The sequence below is a fragment of the Xenopus laevis genome, chromosome 2S, assembly GCF_017654675.1.
Source record: "Xenopus laevis strain J_2021 chromosome 2S, Xenopus_laevis_v10.1, whole genome shotgun sequence".
In the NCBI taxonomy this organism is placed as follows: domain Eukaryota; kingdom Metazoa; phylum Chordata; class Amphibia; order Anura; family Pipidae; genus Xenopus; species Xenopus laevis.
In genome coordinates this window covers 82,068,718-82,076,455 of record NC_054374.1, presented here as the reverse complement: position 1 = coordinate 82,076,455, position 7,738 = coordinate 82,068,718, and the positions used below count along the sequence as shown (strand labels likewise).

The following is a 7,738-nucleotide window of genomic DNA, read 5'->3' as shown; positions in this document are numbered from 1 at the left end:
TCGGAAAGGACCTGACGTCACGGTCATGTGATCATACCATGTGACCGCTCCATTGCGCATTATCCATTATTGGGCGGTAGATTCAAATAAGCAGAAGCGCTAATGCATTGTACGGGCAGGCAGCGAACATTTCAAAGGACGTGCAGCTTAATCTCTGGAACTGCCAACTTCTGATGTAAGTTGTTACAGGCTGCAACCTCTACCCTAGGTTTTAGGGCAGTTAACTGGGTCACTGTGCCTCGATTTCTGTGGGCTATAGGGGTGATCGCTGTACCTCTGATTTTTTTGTGGGTGATGGGGGGGTCACTGCACTGTGCCTCTGATTTTCTGTGGGCTATAGGGGGGATCACTGTGCCTCTGATTTTCTGTGGGCTATAGGGGGGATCACTGTGCCTCTGATTTTCTGTGGGCTATAGGGGGGATCACTGTGCCTCTGATTTTCTGTGGGCTATAGGGGGGATCACTGTGCCTCTGATTTTCTGTGGGCTATAGGGGAGGGGATCACTGTGCCTCTGATTTTCTGTGGGCGATGGGGGAGGGGATTGCTGTGCCTCTGATTTTCTGTGGGCTATAGGGGGGATCACTGTGCCTCTGATTTTCTGTGGGCTATAGGGGGGATCACTGTGCCTCTGATTTTCTGTGGGCGATGGGGGAGGGGATTGCTGTGCCTCTGATTTTCTGTGGGCTATAGGGGGGATCACTGTGCCTCTGATTTTCTGTGGGCGATGGGGAAGGGGATTGCTGTGCCTCTGATTTTCTGTGGGCTATGGGGGGGATCACTGTGCCTCTGATTTTCTGTGGGCTATAGGGGGGATCACTGTGCCTCTGATTTTCTGTGGGCTATAGGGGGGATCACTGTGCCTCTGATTTTCTGTGGGCGATGGGGGAGGGGATTGCTGTGCCTCTGATTTTCTGTGGGCTATAGGGGAGATCGCTGTGCCTCTGATTTTCTGTGGGCTATAGGGGGGGGATCGCTGTGCCTCTGATTTTCTGTGGGCTATAGGGGGGATCACTGTGCCTCTGATTTTCTGTGGGCGATGGGGGAGGGGATTACTGTGCCTCTGATTTTCTATAGGCTATAGGGGGGATCACTGTGCCTCTGATTTTCTGTGGGCTATGGGGGGGATCACTGTGCCTCTGATTTTCTGTGGGCTATAGGGGGGGATCACTGTGCCTCTGATTTTCTGTGGGCTATGGGGGGGATCACTGTGCCTCTGATTTTCTGTGGGCTTTGGGGGGGATCGCTGTGTTTCGATTTCTGTAGGCGATGGGGAGATCATTGTGCCTCTGATTTTCTGTGGTGTTGGGGATCACTGTGCCTCTGAAATTCTTTGGGGTAAAGGGGGGGGCTGTGCCTCTGAATCAGTGGCATGAGTGGGGTGTCACTGTGCCTCTTCTGTGGGTTGATTGTGTGTTATTGTGCCCTTTAGCGGGGGGAAGGGGAGTCACTGTATATTTGAAAGTCGATGGGGTGGGAGTAGGGTTGCCAGCTGGCCTGTATTTCCTGGCCTGGCTGGTAAAAATGTTGCATGATTGCAATGTTAAGTATAGGGAAAAACCATAAAAACATAGGAAGGCCGGTATTTTTTTTTTTCTAGAAAAGGTGGCAACCCTAGGTGGGAGGTCACTGTGCCAATCTTGGATATCAGAAATCCCTCATCCTCCTGTAGTGGGATATGGCTTCTTATCCCTTTTTATTATAACTTAAAGGAGAATTCAACCCCCCTTGATGTTAACTGCCCTTCTGCCCCCCCCCCCACACACAGTCTTACCTCTGAATCCTTCTCCCTCCAGAAATAGCGACTGGAAAAGCAGTGTGAGTGTAGCGGAGCTTCCAGCCACCATCTTGTTTTCTTCTTTCTCCTCCTCAGCACATCCCGTCTCTTTTCGGCGCATGCGTATTTTTCAAACCCAGAAATTCACTACAACTGCGCATGTACCAAAAATCCACTCGATTCATGAGATTTAGAAGATGGTGGCTGGGAGCACTCACTCTGCTTTTCCGGTCGCTATTTCTTGAGCGAGAAGGATTCAGGGGTAAGACTGTGCAGGGGGAAGCAGGGAGGGGTACAAACTGAGTGGGGTCAGATGTGGACTTATCTCCTCCTTTAATTCACAGAACTATTTAATTTTAGTAATTGTTTAATGACATCAGTTTTTTCAATTTATTTAGATAAGAATGTGTTCATTTATTTTTTTTCTTTATTTTACAGCTGCTGTTGGATTCCTCACATCCTGACTCCTTTTGTCGCCATCATTTTGTGCAGTTTTCTATTGTTTTGCCAGGAATGGAAGTGGTACTCTAAAGAAAATCTTTGGTTTTATTTATTGTGTCTTAGATTTGTTGTATGATCCTGCTTCATGTTTTAATAAAATTATAAATAAAATTACTTTTTTGTTTGATGTACAGTTTCTTTGGCCACTTTTTAGAATCGAATAGGTAAATTTATCTACTTGGCTAGAAATAGACTATGCACGTTACATTTGTCAGAGTCAGCCTTAGTTGATTGCATTGTAAGTCCTGGCTAAAGACTTTCAGGGTATTTGGGAGCTGTAGTTCAGTAATATGTGTGCAATTCATTTTGCACAAACAGAGAAAATGTATTTTCACCACACTTTTGTTTTAATCAGTTAAAATAAAGTAGAACTCTTGTTTAAGCTTTAGTTTTTGAGAACACCAAGAAATGTATCATTCATGTATCCACTATGTCTTTATTGGCTGCTTTCATTTATTCTTGTAGAAATATAATTGAAACCTCCAGTGCCACTGGTTATTTCTTCAATTTGCAACTAACTACTCCAGTTGCTACAGGTGTTTTTCACAATTTTTTGGCCATAGGAGGATGCCATTAAACTCAATGTCAGATTTGATTATTTCTCGACTAGTACCATTCTGCCACGTTTGAAAGTCTAGGTCAGTGATCCCAACCAGTGGCTCATGAGCAAAAAGTTGCACCGTGTTGATGTTGCTCCCAGTGGCCTCAAATCAGGTGCTTCTTTTAAATTCTATTCTTGGAGGCAAGTTTTGGTTGCAGATAAAACAGGTGCACTGCCAAACAGCCTCAAGATAGGTTGACAATCCACATAGGGGCTACCAAATGGCCAATCACGGTGCTTATTTGGCACCCCAAGAACATTTTTCATGCTAGTGTTGGTCCCCAATTACTTTTACTTCTGAATGTTGCTCACAGGTTCCCTGCTCTAGGCAATGACCTGCACTGCTTCTCCACAGCTCTTGGAACCCTGCCTCCATGCAGTGTATATATTCCTGCAGACAACTTCTAAAAAATGCCCCTGTACACCACTGACTGATCGCAATGTTATTTGACTGAAATCATGTGTTTTTAAAGTGATGTTTTCCCGACCACTTTGTACATCAGCACTTTATATTATATAACATTAAAAGTGTGGCAAGACAAATGTGCGTTGACCAATGTTTTCAAACAAAAGGCTAATGGTTCCAGATTTGTAGAAAGATGCATGTTCTTCCAATCTGCTCTTTCCTGTATTTCAGGGACAGGTATGGTAGTTGCCTATGTGCAGATACGCAGCCCTTATTTCACATCTGCTCTGTGTGTCTGCACACAGGACAATTCTGTACCTGTCCATAAAAATATAGGAAGGAGCGAATTGGAACCATATTTATCTTTCTATACCTGTGGAGAAAAGCAGATGTAGGGCCCCGTGTGCCATTATTATGTCTATTCCATGGTAGCTATTTTTTTTACTGGTGTAGTTACACTGGTAGAGAAAATAATGGTCGACTTCCTTCTGCTCTGACAATCCATGTGCACTGAATGGCTTGGTTTGGCATTGCCATAATAAAATTATAAATAAAATTACTTTTTTCTTTGAAGTACTGTCCTCAACTTTTAATTGGTCTTTGCCAATGCCAATTGCTATAGAGTGTAGACGTGTTAGGCTAGACTTACAGATCTGCCTGTGTATGGCTGCTCTCGTATGCCCCATCTGTATTCCCAAGTCTATTCTATCAGTAAATTAGAGAAATGGAAAGAGAATATTAGTAAAGTTGTAGAAATGATAGTGTATGTTAGGGTAAATTGACCTGCCGACATGTTTGGTTCCATGTGAATAAATTAGGTTTTTGACATTGCATCCATGAATAAATTGCATCATAATGATAATTGAGTCTGCCAATATATTTTCATAATGTTGGGGTCAATGGATGAAAGGTGCCATATTGATAAATGTATTGTCAAGTTTGCACAAGGCAATAAATAAATCATGTAAATAAATCAATCTGCATTTTTGTAAATGGATGTATTGCCCCATACTATTATGTTTGCACAATGGGGGCTGCAAACCCTAATTTATCCACTAGGTGGCATACATCCTAAATCAATTTCCTGTAGCTGTGTTTGTCAAGTAACTTGTTGGTATAGCAACTAGCCTTTATGAGCACACAGGTGTATGGAACTCTCATCTGAAATCAAGTTGATTGCTCTCTGTGATGTGAATTATATTATTTACAAGAGGTTGGTTGTGTATTTCAAGAAAAGAGTTTAGTATCATGTATATTTTCCTTCATTGTATTCCTCATGTTTCCAGCATCAGTGTATTTTAGCTAACCTTTGTGACACTGTGCAGCTAAATACATTACTATTTCTCATGGCACCCTAGTCATACATTTGTTCTTAGTGCCCTCTTAGGTTTTGGGCAGAGGTTTTTTCTCATGCATTTTTATTGTCAATTCACATAAATAAATATATAAACATAATGCAGAAATGCAACATTTCAAGGCATGTTCTGTTGTTAAATATATATTTTTTAATTTGAACATGTACAATAGGTTTATCAAATTGCTATTGCACAGCTCTTAATTATTTGCATTTAACAGGATTTCGATTGAGACTTTAAGTATTTAAGTAATGGCAGGCTTGGATGAAAAAAATATGTCTCCTGAGAACAAGGTATGAAGTTCAAATATATTTTTTCAATTATTGTTTTTTATTTTAGCTTCTATTATGTTCTATGCGGTCCAAATTGCTGGAACTTGGACCTGACCCAGAGCTACAAGCCAGACCAAGATTCTGCAATTTTACCTGCTTGTACCTGCTACCCAATCCAAACTGCAACAACCTTATCTGCAAGCCTGCACACTGCCATTATGAAATCGGAAGTTGTCTTGCTGCAAAACAGAAGTGATGTCATCAAAAATGGGATGTGGCCAAAAAAAGCAGACAAAAAGATTAAAACTTTCATCAGTCAGCTAGTCCTTAAATGGCTGTGCTGTATCTGGTGTATACGTTGGCACCATTTCTTCACAGGATGCCCATTAATTTCTAGTATTATCCACTGTCAACAACATGATCACCGATCATACACATTAAACCCACTGGGTCGAGTCAAGGCTCTGCACAATGTTTAGCCACTGTTTTGCTTCTACAAAAATTTGATGAAATTTATTGAATTTTATTTGAAGCACAAAAAATTTTTGTGCCAGACATATCTGGCATCTCATCTGACCAGAGCATCTTCCTCCATAAATTTGGGGAGTCGCCCAAATGCCTTTTGGCAGATTCAAAATGTTCCTTCCTATTTTTAACTGAGGGCTGATTTACTAAGGGTCAAATTTAGAAGTAGAAAATACTTTAAAATTTGACATTTATATCAAGTCGAAGTATTTTTCACCGAATTTAGTATTCCTGCAATTGAAATAAAATGGATTCAACCGATTTTAGCATACGAACAAACGATTTTACTTTGATAAAAAACAACTTAGAAAAATAGTCTAGAAGGTCACCATAGGCTAACATAGCATTTTGGCAGCTTTTATCTGGTGAAGTAAAAAAGTCGAAGTTTTATTAGAGAGACAGTACTTCGATTTTCGAAGTCAAAGGATTTTACAATTTGAATCGAATGGTCATAGTAGACTATTTGATGGCCGAATTTTTACAAAAATTTATTTCAAAATTCATGTCTAATATTCGCTTCGACCCTTAGAAAAGTAGCCCCTAAGATTGCACACAGGTGGACTTCATTTCACTAATTACGTGACTTTTGAAGGTAATGGGTTGCACCAGAATTTCTTAGGGGCAAAGGAGGTGAATACATATGCACATGCCAATTTTTATTTTTTATATATATATTATTTCATTTCACCAACTAAGACTATTTTGTGCAGATCCATCACATAAAAAGATTAAGACCTGTTTATATTACAGGTTGGAATGTAACATAATAGGTAAAAATGCCAAGGGGGTCAGTACTTTTGAAAAGCACTGTATGTCTGACCAGGGCTTTACAGAGAAAACAGACCCTGTCGCTGCAAAGGTGGGGGGGCCCAGGAAGTAACGTAACTTGCAGCTTCCAATGCACAGGCAATGCACCCGGCACCCATTTAGATGCTCTAAATGCGCAGATTACTTACTGTCGCACAATATCCGACAGGCCAGAGGGGGAGTGTGCCCTGGTGCAATTGCACCCCCTGCTTCCCCTGTAGTTACCCCACTGGGCCCAGGAGGTATAGGGGGGCCCCATGGCACCCTAATTAATGAGTCATTTTAATATATATATGTAAAACAGGCCAACCTCTGGATATTTTGGGGGCCCTAAAATGATTTTGCTGTAGGGCCCAGTAACGTAGTTACACCGCTGTGTCTGACTTACATATGTGTAAAGTAAGTAGGGTTGTCTACTATCTACTCCCCTAAAGATTCTTGAGTGAGGTTCAAGCTGAGGAAGTTCAGGGATTCTTTATTTGCTTGCATTGCATTTATTTGCCCAAATGTGGCTGGGTATCCTTTAAACAGGGATAAGTCTGGGTCTACTGCTACTATGCACACAAACTATATGCAAAAATACAGTGCGGTTGTGAGTCACACATACAGCACATTTCTCAGCTAACTCAACCACAATTGCCTTTTTGCCCTGCACCTGGTCCCAGACCCCCCCCCCCCCCAAGGTTGCAGGGTCTGCTTCACCTATTATTAAGTCACTGTGTGTATTAGAATTATAATGCTCTCTCTAGGTTGATGATATAAAGCCAGATGAACCTATCCATACTGAATTATGTGATTCTCCCCAAATGTGAAAATCATATGTGATTTTGAGGAAAGCACAAAGTCCAATTACATCACTCAGAAGAAGACAAAGCATTTTGGCAATGAAGGTGAGCAATAACTATTACTTATATAATTTATCTGAAGGTGTTAATATGTTGGAAACTGGTACCCGTACACTTATCCACGGTGATGTTAATAAATTATGCCTCACCGAAGCCATATCATCCCACCTTCAACGTTCCTCTCGCTCATACTTCTCGCTCAGATAGCTGCAACTGTCAGATCCTATGCACTCTAATGCTTAGCCCTGTCAAGAGAAAGGCAAAAAAAAAAGCCTCTCGTAAGCTCCGATCTCCAATTTCCTCAGAGGCGGAAAAATTCTTTGACGCTCTAAACAATAATGGCAATGGAACAGTCCTGGATCAACTTGAATATGGAGCTGATTCCACTAACCCTGTATTCCCTCTCTTGCTAAAGCCTCCTACCCTTTGTTATAAGGGGAGTAAGTCTAAATGAATAGAGGTGAAATGGGTGTATTTTGTTATTAGCTATAGTAAGCTGATTACTGCACCAAAGCCTAATCAAACAAATGATTCATCGCTTTCAAAGTTGGGCCACGGGGTGTCATGCGTCTCCCGGCTGATCTAAGCTGCTCCGACTCGTGCATAACTAGGTCTTCCTGCCGACTCCGCAAGGCTCTCATCTCTCTCTCT

General features: G+C 41.6%; 1 long non-coding RNA gene across 1 annotated transcript; it reads left to right on the top strand.

The window, feature by feature from the left end:
• Positions 1-11: 11 nt before the first annotated feature.
• On the top strand, positions 12-2,390 carry LOC121400623. The gene is made up of 2 exons (XR_005965860.1): positions 12-175; positions 2,214-2,390. It is a non-coding gene; the product is annotated as an uncharacterized LOC121400623 (long non-coding RNA).
• The last annotated feature ends 5,348 nt before the right edge of the window (positions 2,391-7,738 follow it).